Source organism: Rutidosis leptorrhynchoides, chromosome 9 (assembly GCF_046630445.1).
Source record: "Rutidosis leptorrhynchoides isolate AG116_Rl617_1_P2 chromosome 9, CSIRO_AGI_Rlap_v1, whole genome shotgun sequence".
NCBI classification, from domain to species: Eukaryota; Viridiplantae; Streptophyta; class Magnoliopsida; order Asterales; family Asteraceae; genus Rutidosis; species Rutidosis leptorrhynchoides.
In genome coordinates, this window is record NC_092341.1 from 284,794,357 (window position 1) to 284,818,800 (window position 24,444).

The following is a 24,444-nucleotide window of genomic DNA, read 5'->3' on the forward strand; positions in this document are numbered from 1 at the left end:
TAAGAGTAATACATAGGTTTTTAGCTAATTCGATTACACAAAGGGGTAAGAACAAAGAAAAGGTAAATGAACAAGATTTGTTTTACCATATGTGTATTCGAGACCCACACAGCGCTGTAAGTATACCATATTGTGTGGGATATTATTTATCAGCTATGGTTCGAGGGATGCGTCCACATAGCATAATAGGAGGTGGTATTTTTATTACTTTGATTGGTGAATATCTCGGTGTGGATATAAGTCGGGGGGGATTATTAGTAGAAGAGCCGGAACCCCGCGACACTATAGGTTTAAATGTATACCATGGTGCGAAAGTTTTGAAGCGGCGAAATAACGCCGCAGTACGATACAATGGTAGACATCCACAAGTAGAGAGAAACCAGGAACAAGGTAATGTAGGAGGGGGGAATGAGATGCAAGAAATGCATAGGTTTATAGCTTCTCAGGAATACGAAAATGCTAGACAGAGAGCATTTGAAGATTGGCAAGTTCATCAGAACCAGATCATAGCGCATTGCCAACATATAGGTAGAAACTATATTCCTACACCGAAACCCGTCTTCCCTCCTTGGTCGATAGAGATGCAGCCACCATATCCTACGTATGACCCTGCCGAAGCATTCTATAGCACTTATGGTTATGCGTGGAACCCCTATTGGTACCAATATCATCCTTAGTTTACTTATTATTTTTTATTATTTTGTAATTTGTAATTATTGATACATTTAATATTTTTTGTTAATATTGTAATCATTTTTATAATTATCTAACTTTTATTCTTAGATTTTAATAATTTTTGAATGTGGGGTAATAAACCAAACTTCAAAAATATGTATATATGTTTGCAGTTTATCTTATGTACACAACAGGGTAAAACAACGCATTTTCAAAGACTGGCATTAAGTTCAGCAAAAGCAAGTAATTTTGACGACAATGATGCAAAATGTATGTGAAATAACAACAAGACGGAATGAACAAATGACGTGCACCATTTATCATTCAGCAAACAAACGCCAATATATTTGGAAACTTTGGTAAAAATTTAATCATTTTCACACGAATCACCCTCAATAATTTAAATTGTTACTGATTTCTTGCAAATGAGGGCATTGCAAGATCTTAAGTGTGGGAAGGGGTTAAATTCTTTCGGATTTTAAAAATTTTTATATTAAACACTTGGTTACCATTAAAATACTAGTAAAGCAGTAGTTGTATTAGAATCTAGTGCTCTCTGATAAAAAAGAACAGCCCTAGTCTTATATACTGACTACCCAATTCTAGTAAAATTTTTCAATTAAATGAATTCAAATCATGTTTATACATATTTATGAACGATAAAACTAGGTTTTAACACCGAAATTATTGTTACCTCGGAAAGGACATAAATTGAGAAACAAACTAAAATGTTAAAATTCATTTAAAATGGAATAGAGGACGATAAAAAGAAAAATAAAAAGCCAAGTGTGGGAAAATTTACCAAGTTATTTTAAACATATGTCACATATATCTGTAACAAATAACTGAAAATACTTTTGCTTTGAACTAAACTAAACTGTTTTACCCGATGAAAGAAAAGAAGAGATGGATCTACACGATGAATCAATTCCATCATTAAAAGGAAGTAAAGTCTTCCGAAAAAGACACGCACTTCTTGATTTAGGTCATGAAGTTGTCGTCCAGACCAGCTGTAGGTTGACGAAAAATCTAGAAAAGTCATCACTAAAATCAGCAGGAAATCCACGGACCTCAGCATAAAACAGGGTCGCCAAGTGGTCAGATTTATCCTAACCATGAGAAGGATTTATCTCGTACAATGGGGGGGCACCATGCAAATTAGCTGGATAAGACTAATGAATCAGATCCCCAGAAAGGATAATCTCCTTAAAGATTAAAAATCAGCTTTTAAGCCTGATATTACTCAATCCTTGAGATTGACCTTAAAGATTGAGAATTCAAACTCATGGAATTCAATGATATCTAAACTCGAGCTTGAACGAGAAAATATTTTGATCAAAATTACAAACCGATTTGTTTTCTAAAAACCCTATTTTCAATGCGTTCATTACCATTGAACGTAAAATCCTAGGAATTCACCTGGAATTCATTAGGTCACCTGAACTAAATCGGGTGTCAACCGTAAGAACGGTGGTTGCATAGCATGGTCAAAGACAGGACCTTGTGCCAGACCGACAAATTATAAGGGTGAGCTTTACTATTGCTCCTACCAAGGATAGTAATTGCGTCCGACACGTTATAGACCATAATCAAAAGCATGTCACGGGACATTGCCTTAACAGTTGCTTGTTCAACGCTTTCCTTTCAACCGGACGGTAGTTTACCGAAAGGTAATATACGGAACAAGTAAACTGGACGTGTTGCTTTCCAAATACAAGGTTAGCAAGTGGGTGACACAAAACTGCAAGTTTTGAGCTAAAATTTTCAAATCTGAAACCCACCAAACCCACAAATATTTTGCAAACACCGGTAAAGGGTTATCCCGGAAAACTTATCTAGGGTAAAAACTAGATTTAATTTTCAAAAGATCAAATGTTTTCATAAAGATCCAATTTCTTTAATGGATCTAAATTTTTATAGTCATGTGGGACTGTAAACCATATCGTTACTACCATTGTTTATACCGCCGTATAGAAATCACTGATGTACAAAGTGTGAAGAATAAAGAAGTGATTCTAGTATTTCAAGACGATATTGCTTGAGGACAAGCAACGCTCAAGTGTGGGAATATTTGATAATGCTAAAAACGAACATATATTTCATAGCATTATTCCTCAAGAAAGACAAGCTTTTAGTTGCAATTGTTCTATTTACAAGAGATATTCGTTTAAATAATAAAAGGTGAAGACAAAAGACAGATTCGACGAATTGAAGACGCAAACGACCAAAAAGCTCAAAAGTACAAAAGACAATCAAAAAGGTTCCAATTATTGATAAGAAACGTCTCGAAATCACAAGAGTACAAGATTCAAAACGCAAAGTACAAGATATTAAATTGTACGCAAGGACGTTCGAAAATCCGGAACCGGGACCAGAGTCAACTCTTAACGCTCGACGCAACGGACTAAAAATTACAAGTTAACTATGTATATAAATATAATATAATATATAATTAATTATATTAATTATATATATATTATATATATATATTAAAAACCGTCGGCAGCCAGAAACTCCAAGGGTGTGAGCTGTAAATACCTCTCCGCGACTCGCGGAGTTTTAAGGCCATTTTGCCGCGAGTCGCGGAGCCCCAAATTTCACTTCTGGCTATAAAGCCAACCGAATTCTGATCAAATTACACATCTTTTTTCTCTTCCTCTTCATACGTAAATATATTTATATTTATAATTTATATTTTAATTTTAATTATAATTCTAATAATAAGGGTATGTTAGCGAATGTTGTAAGGGTGTAAGTCGAAATTCTGTCCGTGTAACGCTACGCTATTTTTAATCATTGTAAGTTATGTTCAACCTTTTTATATTAATGTCTCGTAGCTAAGTTATTATTATGCTTATTTAAAATGAAGTACTCATGATGTTGGGCTAATTACTAAAATTGGGTAATTGGGCTTTGTACCATAATTGGGGTTTGGACAAAAGAACGACACTTGTGGAAATTAGACTATGGGCTATTAATGGGCTTTATATTTGTTTAACTAAATGAAAGTTTGTTAATGTTAATATAAAGATTTACAATTGGGCGTCCCTATAAATTACCATATACACTCGATCGGACACGATGGGCGGGGTATTTATATGTACGAATAATCGTTCATTTAACCGGACACGGGAATGGATTAATAGCCACTAGAATAATTAAAACAGGGGTGAAATTACATTCAAGGGTAATTGGTGTAATTGTTAACAAAGTAGTAAAACCTTGGTTTACACGCAGTCGATAACCTGGTGTATTCATTAAACAAAGTATTAAAACCTTGTTACAATTCGAATCCCCAATTAGTTGGAATATTTATCTTCGGGTATAATAATAATTTGACAAGGACACTTGCAATTTATATTTATGACTATGGACTGTTATGGACAAAAACCAGACGGACATATTGAATAATCCAGGACAAAGGACAATTAACCCATGGGCATAAAACTAAAATCAACACGTCAAACATCATGATTACGGAAGTTTAAATAAGCATAATTCTTTTATTTCATATTTAATTTCCTTTATTTTATATTTAATTGCACTTCTAATTATCGCACTTTTATTTATTTTATTTTATCGCACTTTTAATTATCGTACTTTTTAATTATCGCAATTTTATTATTCGCAATTTCATTATCGTTATTTACTTTACGCTTTAATTTAAAGTCTTGTATTTATTTTATATTTTACATTAGGTTTTAACTGCGACTAAAGTTTAAAAATCGACAAACCGGTCATTAAACGGTAAAACCCCCCTTTATAAAAATAATATTACTTATATATATTTGTATTTTTATAAAAGTAAACTAATATAGCGTTGAGCTTTGTTTAAAGATTTCCCTGTGGAACGAACCGGACTTACTAAAAACTACACTACTGTACGATTAGGTACACTGCCTATAAGTGTTGTAGCAAGGTTTAAGTATATCCATTCTATAAATAAATAAATATCTTGTGTAAAATTGTATCGTATTTAATAGTATTTTCTGCTAAAATTTAATAGTATTTTATACCCCTCTGCTTTGACATCACTTATATTCATACATCTGAATAAAAGTCCATATATAAGACAACTCGGCAGATTAAATAACACAAATATTTTCCTTGAACATGTGCATACGAATAAACCGATTCTTACATTTTCTAAACAGTCTTGTTTGTATACATATATAATCAAATATGTAATATTCGTGGCAGTAAACAATCTTAGTTTACACATCAATTAGCTAGCATACATATAATAATATATAACATGCATCTAGCACATATATGATGAAAGGTCATCACAATATATTAAGTCCACATAATATATTCTAATGCAATCAGTCCACAAATTATATATCTCAATATTTTTCTACCAATAAAATATAATTTATAATTTGTATTAGGGTGCACAAGATAGCATAAGGATTTCAAGTGACATCACTTACAAAAATAGATAATAATACCACATGAAAATGGTATTGTCACATATATGTTATTATTTTATTAATCTTGGAGTGGTTATTATTATTACATAAAAGTCATTTACAAGAGTTAATGGCAACCCCTTATTGGCTCCTTAGTTACCGTTTGCTCGTCCCATCTCATTCCCAATTTTTTTTTTTTTATTTTAATTTAATTTTATCCTTTCATAGAAGAGGACTCAGCATTACTAGCTATTACACGTGCCCAAAGTTTAATTGCCACGTTGTACACTATTCCTCACTGTATTTTATTATCAACTACATATATTTATCTTTATGTCACTTACTATTATTCCATCTTAGAATCAACACTTGAGTTACCAGAAAGACCACCACCTCCACCGTTGCTCCTCCACCGCCGCTACTACCACGTCCGTCGTCGCTGCTACAAGCACCACCGCAGATGCTACCGTATCCCCTCCACCACCACTGTCAGTGCTCCTGTATCCTTTTATGCCACCGTCGCTGCTACAACGTGCGTACTTATACGCCCAAGTTTCTATTTTTTTTTTTTTTTTTTATCTTCTTCTTTTTTTTTTTTTTTTTTTTATATATTTTGGTCTTTCGTAATTGATATAAATTATGGATCCATGAAAGTGTTCGATTTTGATTTATGTGTTAACTTTAATCAAGGAGGAGGCTAATTGATGAAAGGAATTAGGGATGTTTATAATATAATTACAAAAGGAGGTAGTGCTTACGACGTCAACGGCAACGGCGGGGGTGTCGGAGGTGACGACGGTTGAGAGATGAGAATGTGTGACCTTTTGTTTCTATTTGATACGTAGTATATTTTTATATAAAAATAAATAAATAAATAATATACTACGTACTAAACATCTGAAAAAAATACTCTGTAGTTGGAAAGCAGCTGTATGAGATTACCATACTCATTTTTATGCTTTTTAATTGAGGACATGTGGTAGGTAGAAATGAATTTGGATTGTCATATTTCATTTACTTTTTCATTACCTAAGTTTTTTTTTTTTTTTTATTTATTATATCTGTATAGTTTTATATATAATTTATATATGGAGAAATATATATTTTAAATATTTTTATTCAAAATATGTATTACTACGTGTATTCTAGCATTCTAATTTATATATATAGGTTAATAAATAAACAATAGTTGTTTCATTTGATTTGCCCAACGAAGTGGGCACACCATCTTTCTTGTTATCATAAAAAAAAAAAAACAGGTAACAACTATATTACTATCATCATCTTTCTTTCTTTTTCTTTCACGCTTCTTAATGCCCTTTCAATTATTAATCCTTTTTCTTTTCTTAATTTATATATTTAATTTAATTTAATTTAATATATGAATACAATTAATTTATAATCCATCCATATAAATAAATAAAATAAAAGATTATATGAAACAGAATAATAATCTATATATCTTTATGTCTAAATTATTTATGTAATAAATAACTAATCCACAAAGCAAAAGATTCAAAGTAGCCGACTATTATGCAACAAGCCAACAACCTCTGCCAAACGAGTTTATAAATAAATAAATCCATATAAATAAATAAAATAAACTCATATATTATCCTACTCCCTAAATTATAACTACCTTTAGTGATTTGATTCTTGATTTAGAATACTAATAATGAAGTGTAAGAACAAAGATGATAATGGAGAGAAAGAAAGAAACACTTTGTAAGTGTGAGAAATGGTGCAAGTTTAATGCTTGCATTCATGAGTATTTATAGCTTAAAATCTCAATATAAAAATACATACTTTGTGTACCAAAATTGACTATATGTATACACCAAAATTGACTATCCATATCTATATTATTATTATTATTATAACACTCCCCCTTGGATAGCAATTTTATTTTGTTGAAGATCAACTATAAATTACTGCCTCGTTAAAAACCTTGCTAAAGAAAACCCAGTGGGAAAAAACTTTAGCTAAGGGAAAAAGAGTGCAGCATGGAGTTGACTCCCCCTCAAGTAGACATCGCTTCAGCTGTTACATCTTTTGAACATGTCTCATGCCAATGTTATGAACGTGTGTTCTGAAAATAGCAGTTGGAAGTGCTTTCGTGAAAAGATCAGCAGAGTTTTTGCTAGATTGCACATATCTCATTTCAATCTGGTTGTCCTTAATGAGATTTTGAGTGTATGAGAAGAATCTAGGTGGTATGTGTTTTGTTCGGTCACTTTTGATATACCCTTCTTTCATCTGTGCTATGCAAGCTGCATTATCTTCATAGATAGTTGTTGGACTTTTATCGCGTTCTAGTCCACAAGAATCAGTAATGAGTTGTGTCATTGATCTCAACCAAAAACATTCTCGAGTAGCTTCATGTAATGCAATCACTTCGGCATGATTTGACGATGTAGCAACAAGTGTTTGTTTTTGAGAACGCCATGATATTGCAGTACCTCCATTTAGGAATACATATCCAGTTTGAGATTTAGCTTTATGTGGATCAGATAAATAACCTGCATCTGCATAACCAACCAAATCTTGTTTTGATTCGTTAGAATAAAATAATCCTAAATCAGTAGTTCCTCGAAGGTATCGAAATATGTGTTTGATCCCATTCCAGTGTCTTTTGGTAGGAGCAGAGCTGAACCTTGCCAACAAATTAACTGCAAAAGAAATGTCAGGTCTTGTACAATTTGTAAGATACATAAGAGCTCCAATTGCACTAAGATATGGTACTTCTGGTCCAAGAATGTCTTCTTGATCTTCACATGGACGAAATGGATCAGCTTCAACATTGAGTGATCTAACAACCATAGGAGTACTTAATGGTTTTGCCTTGTCCATATTGAAACGTTTCAAAATCTTTTCAGTATATGTTGTTTGATGTACAAGTAAACCATTAGGCATATGCTCAATTTGTAAACCAAGGCAATACTTGGTTTTTCCGAGATCTTTCATTTCAAATTCTTTCTTTAGAAGTTGAATGGCTTCATGGATCTCTTTATTTGTACCTATGATGTTAAGATCATCAACATAAACAGCTATGATCACATATCCGGATGTTGTTTTCTTAATGAAAACACAAGGGCAAGTAAGATTATTTGTATACCCTTTGCTTATCAAGTAATCACTTAATCGGTTATACCACATACGTCCCGATTGTTTTAACCCATATAAAGATCTTTGTAATTTAATCGAATACATTTCTTTGGGTTTTGCATTTGATGCTTCTGGTACCTTAAATCCTTCAGGTAACTTCATATATATATCACTATCAAGTGATCCATATAGATAAGCAGTCACAACATCCATGAGATGCATTTCTAAATTTTTAGAAACTGCCAGACTGATTAAGTACCTAAAAGTAATTGCATCCATAACAGGAGAATAAGTTTCTTCATAATCAATTCCCGGTCTTTGAGAAAAACCTTGAGCTACAAGTCTAGCTTTATACCTTGTAACTTCATTTTTCTCATTTCTTTTTCGGACAAAAATCCATCTGTATCCTACAGGTTTCACATCTTTAGGAGTGAGAATGATGGATCCGAAAACTTTTCTTTTATTGAGTGATTCTAATTCAGCTCGTATTGCTTCTTTCCATTGAGCCCAATCATGTCTATTTTGACATTCAACCATAGATGTTGGTTCTGGATCATCATCATTATTCATGATGTCATATGCAACATTAAATGAAAATTTCTCATCAAGATTTTTCATTTCATTTCGGTTCCATAATATTTTTGAATATGCATAATTGATTGCAATTTCTGTATTGACATCATCAATCTCCTCTGCAGTAGGAGTACTGATTTGTGGTTCTTCTTGAACACTTTCTTTTACTTCATTATCAGCTGATTTTCTTTTTCGAGGATTTTTATCCTTTGAACCGATTGGTCTTCCACGTTTATGACGTGGCAAAGATTCATGAGGGACGTTATTGCCAGCTTTTGGAATTTCAATTCGAGCTGGAGTATTTACTGCTGGTATATATGATTTTGTCACCGTTTTTGTATCTGTAAATGCATCAGGCAATTGATTTGCAAGTTCTTGTATATGCATTATCTTTTGAACTTCTGTCTCGCATTCTTTTGTGCGAGGATCAAGATACTTTAATTGAGGTTCACACCATGAAACATCATTTTCTTTATTTTTCATTTCTCCCCCTAATCTAGGGAACAATGTTTCATTAAAATGACAATCAGCAAAACGTGCTGTAAAAACGTCACCTGTCATAGGTTCAATATACCTTAATATTGAAGATGTTTCATATCCAACATATATTCCCAACCTCCTTTGAGGACCCATTTTTGTACGTTGTGGTGTCGCAATTGGAACATACACTGCACAACCAAATGTTCTAAGATGGGAAATATTTGGCTCTTGACCAAAAACAAGTTGTAGGGGGGAATATTTATGACTTGCACTTGGTCTGATGCGAATCAATGCAGCAGCATGTAAAATTGCATGACCCCATATAGATACAGGGAGTTTTGTTCTCATTATCAATGGTCTAGCGATTAACTGTAAACGTTTAATCAATGACTCGGCTAAACCATTTTGTGTATGCACATGAGCAACAGAATGTTCAACAACAATTCCTATAGACATGCAATAGTCATTAAATGCTTGAGATGTAAATTCACCAGCATTATCAAGTCTCACCCTTTTAATGGTGTAATCAGGAAAATGAGCTCTCAATTTAATAATTTGGGCAAGAAATTTTGCAAATGCCACATTACGGCTTGATAACAGACAAACATGAGACCATCTGCTAGATGCGTCTATTAGAACCATGAAATATCTAAATGGTCCACATGGTGGATGAATTGGTCCACATATATCACCTTGAATTCTTTCAAGAAACATTGGTGATTCTTTCTCAACCTTAAGTGGTGAGGGTCTAGTTATCAATTTTCCAAGAGAGCAAGATGTACATGGAACCATTGTATCATGATGGATTTTTCTATCCTTTAGTGGATGTCCATGAGTACATTCAATAATCCTTTTCATCATTGTTGATCCTGGATGGCCTAATCTGTTATGCCATAAACTGAATACACCAGGATCAATATATTTTTCGTTAACTACCATATGTATTTCTGGTACATTTATATGTGTATAATGTAATCCAGAACTAAGTCTTGGCAGTTTTTCAACCACATGACTCTTGTCAGTGATACTTAAATATTTCTCATTTTCTGTTGTCACTGACTGATAATCATACCCGTTAAGGTATATGTCGGAGAAACTCAATAAATTTCTGCTTGACTTGGGAGAAAATAAGGCATCATTTATTAAAAATTTTGTACCATTTGGTAGTATGAAATTTGCCTTTCCTATCCCTTTTATCAAGTTAGCAGGTCCTGATATTGTATGTATAGTTCCTTCCGTTGGTTTTAGATCAATAAAATATTTCTCGGATTTAAGTATAGTGTGTGTAGTTCCACTGTCTGCTATACAGAGATCTCCACCACTTGATTGATGTTGTATTCCAGCAAAATTCATATTGAACTTCATATATAAGAAATAAATAGTGAGTACATTAATATTACACAATATTTTAAACGCAAATAGATAGTACTGAAACATTTAGCAAACATAATGACAAAGACAGACGATATTAAATCGTTTATTTTTCAAAAGACACACAACTTAAACATTCAAGAAATCTTCATATAAATCAGATGGTTTCTCAGTGACTGTTGGATCAATATTATCCACAAAATTTACTTCCTTTTCTTTACCTTTCAGCGAATCCTGATACATCTTAACAAGATGTTTAGATGTTCGGCAAGTATTAGTCCAGTGGCCCATTCTACCACATCTGTAGCAAGATTCTTCAGAATTTTTAGAAGAATTTTCTTCAACATCTTGTTTAATGGGCTTGTTTTGTGGTTGATATTTATATTTTCGTGGATTACTATTTCTTTGACCACCACGGCCACGACCACGACCACGTCCACGCCCATTACCATTACCATAAGGATGGTTTCTACCATAGTTATGGCTTTTGGCATGATGATGGTGATGGTTATTATAACCACGACCTTGCCCGCGTCCTTGTCCCTGTTTATAATTATTTGCAGTATTTGCTTCAGGGATTGTAAGTGTACCAGTAGGACGGGATTGCTGATTTTTCATTAATAGCTCATCATTTTGCTCTGCAACTAAGAGATATGAATTAAGTTCAGGATATGTTTTGAACTTTAGCATTCTCAAATTTCTTTGCACTGTGATGTTTGCAGCATTCATTGTGGAGAAAGTTTTCTCCATCATGTCTGCATCACTAATTTCATGTCCACAGAATTTAAGTTGTGAACATGTATTATACAGAGCTGAGCTGTATTCATTTACTTTCTTAAAGTCTTGGAACCTTAATGTTCTCCATTGTTCCATTGCAGCTGGAAGTAAAATTTCTCTTTGATTATTGAATCTGCTTTTGAGACCTTCCCATAAAACATGGGGATCTTCTACAGTCACATAATTATTTTGTAAGCATTCATCAATATGTTGATGAATAAAGCAACATGCCGTAGCTTGTTCTTTTTCAGAACAAGTGTTGTTTTCATTTATGGTTTCAAGAATGCCCATTGATTTAAGATGCATTTTTACTTTTATAACCCATGGCATGTAGTTGTTTCCAGTTGATTCTAAAGGAGTAAATTTAAGCTTTTCCAGATTCGACATTTTCTATTATCAAAAATTAAAACAAACATCATGATAAATTAGAGTCAATTTATATTCATAAGTATATAAACATTAAACATAAATTTAATATAACATAAATGATAAGTAGGTGACAGTGTCGACCATGTGTAAGCAATCATAAATAAATGTTATATAACAAAAATATAAATATTAGTAAACATAAATGAAAATTTGGCGACAGTGTCGACCATATATTTTTCAGGTGGTATAACCGACCTATATCATTCTGGTGGTATAACCGACCATATATCATTTTGGTGGTATAACCGACCATATATCATTTTGGTGGTATAACCGACCATATATCATTTTGGTGGCAGAGCCAACCATATTTAGTATTAAGATTATCGTGCTATAACATAAACCCTGACCTACCTTGAGACTTGAATGGTTTGAATTTTCTAAGATGTCTAGCTTGTTATGTATCACTCATAAATAAATGGTTTTAGACCATAACACATATGGTGATTAATAAAAAAGCACATATGGTGATTAATGAAAAAGCACATATGATTAAAAGCACATATGGTGATTAATGAAAAGCACATATGGTGATTAATAAAAAACACATTGAGAAAGAATCAGAATCACCAATGTTTCTTGAAAAAATTCAAGGTGATATATATGGAGACATGCAAATTTACATGCTGCGATATTATTTCACATTAGACAAAGTGCAACTCATAAATATTCTCCCCTACAACTTGATTTTGGCCGAGAGCCAAATATTTCCCACCATTAGAACATTTGATTGTGCAGTGTATGTTCTAGTTGCACAACCACAACGCACTAAAATGTGCCCTCAAAGGAGGATGGGGATATATATATATATATTAAATATGAAATATCTTAAATTATAAGATATATTGAACCTATAACGGGTGATGTTTTTACAGCACGTTTTGCTGATTATCAATGTTCCCTAGATTAGGGGGAGAAATGAAAAATAAAGAAAATGATGTTTCATGGTGTGAGCATAAATTAATGTATCTTGATCATCACACAAAAGAATGCGAAAAGAAAGTTTAAAAAAAAAATAATGCATATGCAAGAACTTGCAAATAAATTACCTGATGCATTTACAGATACAAAAAGAAGTGACTAAATCATATATACCAGCAGTAAATGCTTCAGCTAGAATTGAAATTCTAAAAGCTGGAAATGTCACTCATGAGTCTTTGCCACGCCTGAAACGTGGAAGACCAATTGGTTCCAAAGATAAAAATCCTCGAAAAGAAAAATCAGCTGATAATGAGGTAAAAGAAAGTGTTCAAGAAGAACCACAAATCAATATTCCTTCTGCAGAGGATATTGATAAATGTAAATACATAAATTGCAATAAATTATGCAATCATATGGAACCGAAATGAAATGACAAATATTGATGAGATTTTTTTTTTCATATAATGACATCATGAATAAAGATATGAGCTGGAACCAAAATCTGTCATTGAATATCAAAACATACATGATTGAGCTCAATGGAAAGGAGCAATATGAGCTGAATTAGAATCGCTCAATAAAAGAAAAGTTTTCAGATTAATCGTTATCACTTTTAAAGATGTGAAACGTATGGGATGCAAATGAAAGATATCGGAAAAACCTAGTATTGCCTTGGTTTACAGATTGAACATATGCCTAATGGTTTACTTGCACATCAAACAAACTATACCGAAAAGCTTTTAAAACATTTTTAAAGACAAAACCATTGGTTGATATATCACTCAATATTGACACCGATCCATTTCATCCCCGTGAATATCATGAAGATCTTTACGGATCAAAAGTTCCATATCTTAGTGCAATTGGGGTTATTATGTATTTTACAAATTGTACAAGGCCTGACATTTCTTTGCAGTTAATTTGTTGACAACGTTCAACTCAGCCCCTACCAAAAGACATTGGAATGAGATCAAACACATATTTTGATACCTTCAGGGAACTACCGATTTATAATTATTTTATTCTAACAACTCGAAACAAGATTTGTTTGGTTATACAGATGCAGATTATTTATCTGATTCACATAAAGCTAAATCTCAAACTGAATATGTATTCCTAAAATAGAGGCACCGCAATATCATGACGTTCTCAAAAACAAACAATTGTTGCAACATCATCAAATCATGCCAAAGTGATTGCATTACATGAAGCCACTCGGGAATGTTTTTGGTTGAGATCAATGCCACAACTCATTACTGATTCTTGTGGACTAGAACGCGATAAAAGTCCAACAACTATCTATGAAGATAATGCAGCTTGCATAACACAGATAAAAGAAGGGTATATCAAAAGTGACCGAACAAAACGCATACCTCCTAGATTCTTCTCATACACTCAAGATCTCATCAAGGACAACCAGTTTGAAATGAGATTTGTTCAATCCAGCAAAACTCTGCCGATCTTTTAACCAAAGCACTTCCAACTGCTGTTTTCAGAACACACGTTCACAATATTGGCATGATGCATATTCAAAAGATGTGACGACTCAGCGATGTCTACTTGAGGGGGAGTCAACTCTATACTGCACTCTTTTTCCCTTGACTAAAGTTTTTATCCCACTGGGTTTTTCTCTCAAGTAGACATCGCTGAGTCGTCACATCTTTTGAATATGCCTCATGCCAATATTGTGAACGTGTGTTCTGAAAACAGCAGTTGGAAGTGCTTTGGTTAAAAGATCGGCAGAGTTTTGCTGGATTGAACAAATCTCATTTCAAACTGGTTGTCCTTGATGAGATCTTGAGTGTATGAGAAGAATCTAGGAGGTATGCGTTTTGTTCGGTCACTTTTGATATACCCTTCTTTTATCTGTGTTATGCAAGCTGCATTATCTTCATAGATAGTTGTTGGACTTTTACCGCGTTCTAGTCCACAAGAATCAGTAATGAGTTGTGGCATTGATCTCAACCAAAAACATTCCCGAGTGGCTTCATGTAATGCAATCACTTTGGCATGATTTGATGATGTTGCAACAAGTGTTTGTTTTTGAGAACGTCATGATATTGCGGTGCCTCTATTTTAGGAATACATATTCAGTTTGAGATTTAGCTTTATGTGAATCAGATAAATAATCTGCATCTGTATAACCAAACAAATCTTGTTTCGAGTTGTTAGAATAAAATAATTATAAATCGGTAGTTCCCTGAAGGTATCAAAATATGTGTTTGATCTCATTCCAATGTCTTTTGGTAGGGGCTGAGTTGAACGTTGTCAACAAATTAACTGCAAAGAAATGTCAGGCCTTGTACAATTTGTAAAATACATAATAACCCCAATTGCACTAAGATATGGAACTTTTGATCCGTAAAGATCTTCATGATCTTCACTGGGATGAAATGGATCGGTGTCAATATTGAGTGATATATCAACCAATGGTTTTGTCTTTAAAAATGTTTTAAAAGCTTTTCGGTATAGTTTGTTTGATGTGCAAGTAAACCATTAGGCATATGTTCAATCTGTAAACCAAGGCAATACTAGGTTTTTCCGATATCTTTCATTTGCATCCCATACGTTTCACATCTTTAAAAGTGATAACGATTAATCTGAAAACTTTTCTTTTATTGAGCGATTCTAATTCAGCTCATATTGCTCCTTTCCATTGAGCTCAATCATGTCTGTTTTGATATTCAATGACAGATTTTGGTTCCAGCTCATATCTTTATTCATGATGTCATTATATGAAGAAAAAAAAATCTCATCAATATTTGTCATTCCATTTCGGTTCCATATGATTGCATAATTTATTGCAATTTATGTATTTACATTTATCAATATCCTCTGCAGAAGGAATATTGATTTGTGGTTCTTCTTGAACACTTTCTTTTACCTCATTATCAGCTGATTTTTCTTTTCGAGGATTTTTATCTTTGGAACCAATTGGTCTTCCACGTTTCAGGCGTGGCAAAGACTCATGAGTGACATTTTCAGCTTTTAGAATTTCAATTCTAGCTGAAGCATTTACTGCTGGTATATATGATTTAGTCACTTCTTTTTGTATCTGTAAATGCATCAGGTAATTTATTTGCAAGTTCTTGCATATGCATTATTTTTTTTTAAAACTTTCTTTTCGCATTCTTTTTGTGTGATGATCAAGATACATTAATTTATGCTCACACCATGAAACATCATTTTCTTTATTTTTCATTTCTCCCCCTAATCTAGGGAACAATGATAATCAGCAAAACGTGCTGTAAAAACATCACCCGTTATAGGTTCAATATATCTTATAATTTAAGATATTTCATATTTAATATATATATATATATATATATCCCCATCCTCCTTTGAGGGCACATTTTAGTGCGTTGTGGTTGTGCAACTAGAACATACACTGCACAATCAAATGTTCTAATGGTGGGAAATATTTGGCTCTCGGCCAAAATCAAGTTGTAGGGGAGAATATTTATGAGTTGCACTTTGTCTAATGTGAAATAATATCGCAGCATGTAAATTTGCATGTCTCCATATATATCACCTTGAATTTTTTCAAGAAACATTGGTGATTCTTTCTCAATGTGTTTTTTATTAATCACCATATGTGCTTTTCATTAATCACCATATGTGCTTTTAATCATATGTGCTTTTTCATTAATCACCATATGTGCTTTTCATTAATCACCATATGTGCTTTTTCATTAATCACCATATGTGTTATGGTCTAAAACCATTTATTTATGAGTGATACATAACAAGCTAGACATCTTAGAAAATTCAAACCATTCAAGTCTCAAGGTAGCTCAGGGTTTATGTAATCAAGATTTTTCAACAAATTCACTCTCGTTTTCTTTTCTGTTGGGACTTATTTGTAGAGCTAAATAAGATGTTTATGTATTCAAGAAATAGTTACGCACAAGGAATTCAAATGAAGATCATGAAGATCTTTACGGATCAAAAGTTCCATATCAAATCCATGAAAGAAGAATATAGTATATAGACCATGAAAGGTAGTTATAATCTACTATATTTATAACACGTTATCAGCACGAAGTGCTCCGTATAATCAAGGTTTATCTAAGCAAGTACAAGTCACTAATCAAGACAAGTGTTCAAGTCCGACAGTACGCTGTTTCGGACCGGTGTACCCTGGGAACAGACGCATAATCTGTTTAAGGGAATTGTGTCAAACACAAGTCCAGTTCAACCTTCAATTCGGTTAGATCGTTTAACTTTACGCTCTTATCTTGATTATTTATTATACATATTATTATGTTTGTGATAATATGTATATTTGCTTTCAGTTTCGTATATATTTTACTTAAAAACTTAAACAGAATCGAGCTCCCATTAACGAAACTGAATTTAATTATTTTAATTGATATATGCAAATCCATGAAACTGATATGCGTTAATTGATTATGATTATGAGTTCCTTATATTCTAATACATGTTATAACTTGTAATCAGTTATAAACAAATTATTTTTTTTTTCGTTTTATCAATTTGACATTGGTTATTTATTTAATTTAGGGAGTAGGATAATATATGAGTTTATTTTATTTATTTATATGGATTTATTTATTTATAAACTCGTTTGGCAGAGGTTGTTGGCTTGTTGCATAATAGTCGGCTACTTTGAATCTTTTGCTTTGTGGATTAGTTATTTATTACATAAATAATTTAGACATAAAGATATATAGATTATTATTCTGTTTCATATAATCTTTTATTTTATTTATTTATATGGATGGATTATAAATTAATTGTATTCATATATTAAATTAAATTAAATTAAATATATAAATTAAGAAAAGAAAAAGGATTAATAATTGAAAGGGCATTAAGAAGCGTGAAAGAAAAAGAAAGAAAGATGATGATAGTAATATAGTTGTTACCTGTTTTTTTTATGATAACAAGAAAGATGGTGTGCCCACTTCGTTGGGCAAATCAAATGAAACAACTATTGTTTATTTATTAACCTATATATATAAATTAGAATGCTAGAATACACGTAGTAATACATATTTTGAATAAAAATATTTAAAATATATATTTCTCCATATATAAATTATATATAAAACTATACAGATATAATAAATAAATAAAAAAAAAACTTAGGTAATGAAAAAGTAAATGAAATATGACAATCCAAATTCATTTCTACCTACCACATGTCCTCAATTAAAAAGCATAAAAATGAGTATGGTAATCTCATACAGCTGCTTTCCAACTACAGAGTATTTTTTTTAGATGTTTAGTACGTAGTATATTATTTATTTATTTATTTTTATATAAAAAATATACTACGTATCAAATAGAAACAAAAGGTCACACATTCTCATCTCTCAACCGCCACCGCCCCACCACCTTCAAACCGTCGTCACCTCCGACACCCCCGCCGTTGCCGTTGACGTCGTAAGCACTACCTCCTTTTGTAATTATATTATAAACATCCCTAATTCCTTTCATCAATTAGCCTCCTCCTTGATTAAAGTTAACACATAAATCAAAATCGAACACTTTCATGGATCCATAATTTATATCAATTACGAAAGACCAAAATATATAAAAAAAAAAAAAAAAAAAAAAAAAAAATAGAAACTTGGGCGTATAAGTACGCACGTTGTAGCAGCGACGGTGGCATAAAAGGATACAGGAGCACTGACAGTGGTGGTGGAGGGGATACGGTAGCATCTGCGGTGGTGCTTATAGCAGCGACGACGGACGTGGTAGTAGCGGCGGTGGAGGAGCAACGGTGGAGGTGGTGGTCTTTCTGGTAACTCAAGTGTTGATTCTAAGATGGAATAATAGTAAGTGACATAAAGATAAATATATGTAGTTGATAATGAAATACAGTGAGGAATAGTGTACAACGTGGCAATTAAACTTTGGGCACGTGTAATAGCTAGTAATGCTGAGTCCTCTTCTATGAAAGGATAAAATTAAATTAAAATAAAAAAAAAAAATTGGGAATGAGATGGGACGAGCAAACGGTAACTAAGGAGCCAATAAGGGGTTGCCATTAACTCTTGTAAATGACTTTTATGTAATAATAATAACCACTCCAAGATTAATAAAATAATAACATATATGTGACAATACCATTTTCATGTGGTATTATTATCTATTTTTGTGAGTGATGTCACTTGAAATCCTTATGCTATCTTGTGCACCCTAATACAAATTATAAATTATATTTTATTGGTAGTAAAATATTGAGATATATAATTTGTGGACTGATTGCATTAGAATATATTATGTGGACTTAATATATTGTGATGACCTTTCATCATATATGTGCTAGATGCATGTTATATATTATTATATGTATGCTAGCTAATTGATGTGTAAACTAAGATTGTTTACTGCCACGAATATTACATATTTGATTATATATGTATACAAACAAGACTGTTTAGAAAATGTAAGAATCGGTTTATTCGTATGCACATGTTCAAGGAAAATATTTGTGTTATTTAATCTGCCGAGTTGTTTTATATATGGACTTTTATTCAGATGTATGAATATAAGTAATAATAATGCATATTTGATAAAGATCATGACTTTAGAAGATATGAAATATAATCGGGCCTATATATAATATCATCTTACTTATATCAATGATAAATAATAATTTAATGGAATTATTACCTATAATATGTTATGCCAACATATTGTGTAGATAATTTAATATGGCTAATATGATACTGATAGTACATATAAACATGTTCCGGATTAAGCTATTAACTTATGCCTAATGACAAGGATAATGAGATCATGGTATATGTTAGTTAATAATTATTATAGTGCTTATTAACTATGTTGTGATTCTGGTATGATCCTTAAATAGTGCTTACTCATGTTGAGAAACTTGAGAAGTTCACTCGTGTGAACTTTAAACGTTGGCAGTAAAAGATATTCTTTTAGCTAACCACGTTGAACCTTGCGATGTTCTTGGTTGAACCACTCCCAAAGTTAATGAAAGGGAAGATGATGCTCAAATTGTGAGCGCAATTAAAGTTTGGAATCATTTGAATTCCTTGTGCGTAACTATTTCTTGAATACATAAACATCTTATTTAGCTCTACAAATAAGTCCCAACAGAAAAGAAAACGAGAGTGAATTTGTTGAAAAATCTTGATTACATAAACCCTGAGCTACCTTGAGACTTGAATGGTTTGAATTTTCTAAGATGTCTAGCTTGTTATGTATCACTCATAAATAAATGGTTTTAGACCATAACACATATGGTGATTAATGAAAAAGCACATATGGTGATTAATGAAAAGCACATATGGTGATTAATGAAAAAGCACATATGATTAAAAGCACATATGGTGATTAATGAAAAGCACATATGGTGATTAATAAAAAACACATTGAGAAAGAATCATCAATGTTTCTTGAAAAAATTCAAGGTGATATATATGGAGACATGCAAATTTACATGCTGCGATATTATTTCACATTAGACAAAGTGCAACTCATAAATATTCTCCCCTACAACTTGATTTTGGCCGAGAGCCAAATATTTCCCACCATTAGAACATTTGATTGTGCAGTGTATGTTCTAGTTGCACAACCACAATGCACTAAAATGTGCCCTCAAAGGAGGATGGGGATATATATATATATATATATATTAAATATGAAATATCTTAAATTATAAGATATATTGAACCTATAACGGGTGATGTTTTTACAGCACGTTTTGCTGATTATCATTGTTCCCTAGATTAGGGGGAGAAATGAAAAATAAAGAAAATGATGTTTCATGGTGTGAGCATAAATTAATGTATCTTGATCATCACACAAAAAGAATGCGAAAAGAAAGTTTTAAAAAAAAATAATGCATATGCAAGAACTTGCAAATAAATTACCTGATGCATTTACAGATACAAAAAGAAGTGACTAAATCATATATACCAGCAGTAAATGCTTCAGCTAGAATTGAAATTCTAAAAGCTGAAAATGTCACTCATGAGTCTTTGCCACGCCTGAAACGTGGAAGACCAATTGGTTCCAAAGATAAAAATCCTCGAAAAGAAAAATCAGCTGATAATGAGGTAAAAGAAAGTGTTCAAGAAGAACCACAAATCAATATTCCTTCTGCAGAGGATATTGATAAATGTAAATACATAAATTGCAATAAATTATGCAATCATATGGAACCGAAATGGAATGACAAATATTGATGAGATTTTTTTTTCATATAATGACATCATGAATAAAGATATGAGCTGGAACCAAAATCTGTCATTGAATATCAAAACAGACATGATTGAGCTCAATGGAAAGGAGCAATATGAGCTGAATTAGAATCGCTCAATAAAAGAAAAGTTTTCAGATTAATCGTTATCACTTTTAAAGATGTGAAACGTATGGGATGCAAATGAAAGATATCGGAAAAACCTAGTATTGCCTTGGTTTACAGATTGAACATATGCCTAATGGTTTACTTGCACATCAAACAAACTATACCGAAAAGCTTTTAAAACATTTTTAAAGACAAAACCATTGGTTGATATATCACTCAATATTGACACCGATCCATTTCATCCCAGTGAAGATCATGAAGATCTTTACGGATCAAAAGTTCCATATCTTAGTGCAATTGGGGTTATTATGTATTTTACAAATTGTACAAGGCCTGACATTTCTTTGCAGTTAATTTGTTGACAACGTTCAACTCAGCCCCTACCAAAAGACATTGGAATGAGATCAAACACATATTTTGATACCTTCAGGGAACTACCGATTTATAATTATTTTATTCTAACAACTCGAAACAAGATTTGTTTGGTTATACAGATGCAGATTATTTATCTGATTCACATAAAGCTAAATCTCAAACTGAATATGTATTCCTAAAATAGAGGCACCGCAATATCATGACGTTCTCAAAAACAAACACTTGTTGCAACATCATCAAATCATGCCAAAGTGATTGCATTACATGAAGCCACTCGGGAATGTTTTTGGTTGAGATCAATGCCACAACTCATTACTGATTCTTGTGGACTAGAACGCGGTAAAAGTCCAACAACTATCTATGAAGATAATGCAGCTTGCATAACACAGATAAAAGAAGGGTATATCAAAAGTGACCGAACAAAACGCATACCTCCTAGATTCTTCTCATACACTCAAGATCTCATCAAGGACAACCAGTTTGAAATGAGATTTGTTCAATCCAGCAAAACTCTGCCGATCTTTTAACCAAAGCACTTCCAACTGCTGTTTTCAGAACACACGTTCACAATATTGGCATGAGGCATATTCAAAAGATGTGACGACTCAGCGATGTCTACTTGAGGGGGAGTCAACTCTATACTGCACTCTTTTTCCCTTGACTAAAGTTTTTATCCCACTGGGTTTTTCTTTAGCAAGGTTTTTAACGAGGCAGTACTAGTTGCTCTTTAATAAAATTGTCATCTAAGGGGGAGTGTTATAATATAATATAAATGTAAACAAAGTCAAATATGGATGGCCAATTTTTAGTATAAATACTACATCAATGAAAGCTTGTAAACACACATTTTCTCAATATATCATTCCTTTCTCTCTCTATTCTTCTTTCTTATAAGATTAGTATAAGTTAATAATAATTCATTGATGTAGTATTTATACTAAAAATTGGCCATCCATATTTGACTTTGTTTACATTTATATTATATTATAACACTCCCCCTTAGATGACAATTTTATTAAAGAGCAACTAGTACTGCCTCGTTAAAAACCTTGCTAAAGAAAAACCCAGTGGGATAAAAACTTTAGTCAAGGGAAAAAGAGTGCAGTATAGAGTTGACTCCCCCTCAAGTAGACATCGCTGAGTCGTCACATCTTTTGAATATGCATCATGCCAATATTGTGAACGTGTGTTCTGAAAACAGCAGTTGGAAGTGCTTTGGTTAAAAGATCGGCAGAGTTTTGCTGGATTGAACAAATCTCATTTCAAACTGGTTGTCCTTGATGAGATCTTGAGTGTATGAGAAGAATCTAGGAGGTATGCGTTTTGTTCGGTCACTTTTGATATACCCTTCTTTTATCTGTGTTATGCAAGCTGCATTATCTTCATAGATAGTTGTTGGACTTTTATCGCGTTCTAGTCCACAAGAATCAGTAATGAGTTGTGGCATTGATCTCAACCAAAAACATTCCCGAGTGGCTTCATGTAATGCAATCACTTTGGCATGATTTGATGATGTTGCAACAAGTGTTTGTTTTTGAGAACGTCATGATATTGCGGTGCCTCTATTTTAGGAATACATATTCAGTTTGAGATTTAGCTTTATGTGAATCAGATAAATAATCTGCATCTGTATAACCAAACAAATCTTGTTTCGAGTTGTTAGAATAAAATAATTATAAATCGGTAGTTCCCTGAAGGTATCAAAATATGTGTTTGATCTCATTCCAATGTCTTTTGGTAGGGGCTGAGTTGAACGTTGTCAACAAATTAACTGCAAAGAAATGTCAGGCCTTGTACAATTTGTAAAATACATAATAACCCCAATTGCACTAAGATATGGAACTTTTGATCCGTAAAGATCTTCATGATCTTCACGGGGATGAAATGGATCGGTGTCAATATTGAGTGATATATCAACCAATGGTTTTGTCTTTAAAAATGTTTTAAAAGCTTTTCGGTATAGTTTGTTTGATGTGCAAGTAAACCATTAGGCATATGTTCAATCTGTAAACCAAGGCAATACTAGGTTTTTCCGATATCTTTCATTTGCATCCCATACGTTTCACATCTTTAAAAGTGATAACGATTAATCTGAAAACTTTTCTTTTATTGAGCGATTCTAATTCAGCTCATATTGCTCCTTTCCATTGAGCTCAATCATGTCTGTTTTGATATTCAATGACAGATTTTGGTTCCAGCTCATATCTTTATTCATGATGTCATTATATGAAAAAAAAAATCTCATCAATATTTGTCATTTCATTTCGGTTCCATATGATTGCATAATTTATTGCAATTTATGTATTTACATTTATCAATATCCTCTGCAGAAGGAATATTGATTTGTGGTTCTTCTTGAACACTTTCTTTTACCTCATTATCAGCTGATTTTTCTTTTCGAGGATTTTTATCTTTGGAACCAATTGGTCTTCCACGTTTCAGGCGTGGCAAAGACTCATGAGTGACATTTCCAGCTTTTAGAATTTCAATTCTAGCTGAAGCATTTACTGCTGGTATATATGATTTAGTCACTTCTTTTTGTATCTGTAAATGCATCAGGTAATTTATTTGCAAGTTCTTGCATATGCATTATTTTATTTTTTTTAAACTTTCTTTTCGCATTCTTTTGTGTGATGATCAAGATACATTAATTTATGCTCACACCATGAAACATCATTTTCTTTATTTTTCATTTCTCCCCCTAATCTAGGGAACAATGATAATCAGCAAAACGTGCTGTAAAAACATCACCCGTTATAGGTTCAATATATCTTATAATTTAAGATATTTCATATTTAATATATATATATATATATATCCCCATCCTCCTTTGAGGGCACATTTTAGTGCGTTGTGGTTGTGCAACTAGAACATACACTGCACAATCAAATGTTCTAATGGTGGGAAATATTTGGCTCTCGGCCAAAATCAAGTTGTAGGGGAGAATATTTATGAGTTGCACTTTGTCTAATGTGAAATAATATCGCAGCAAGTAAATTTGCATGTCTCCATATA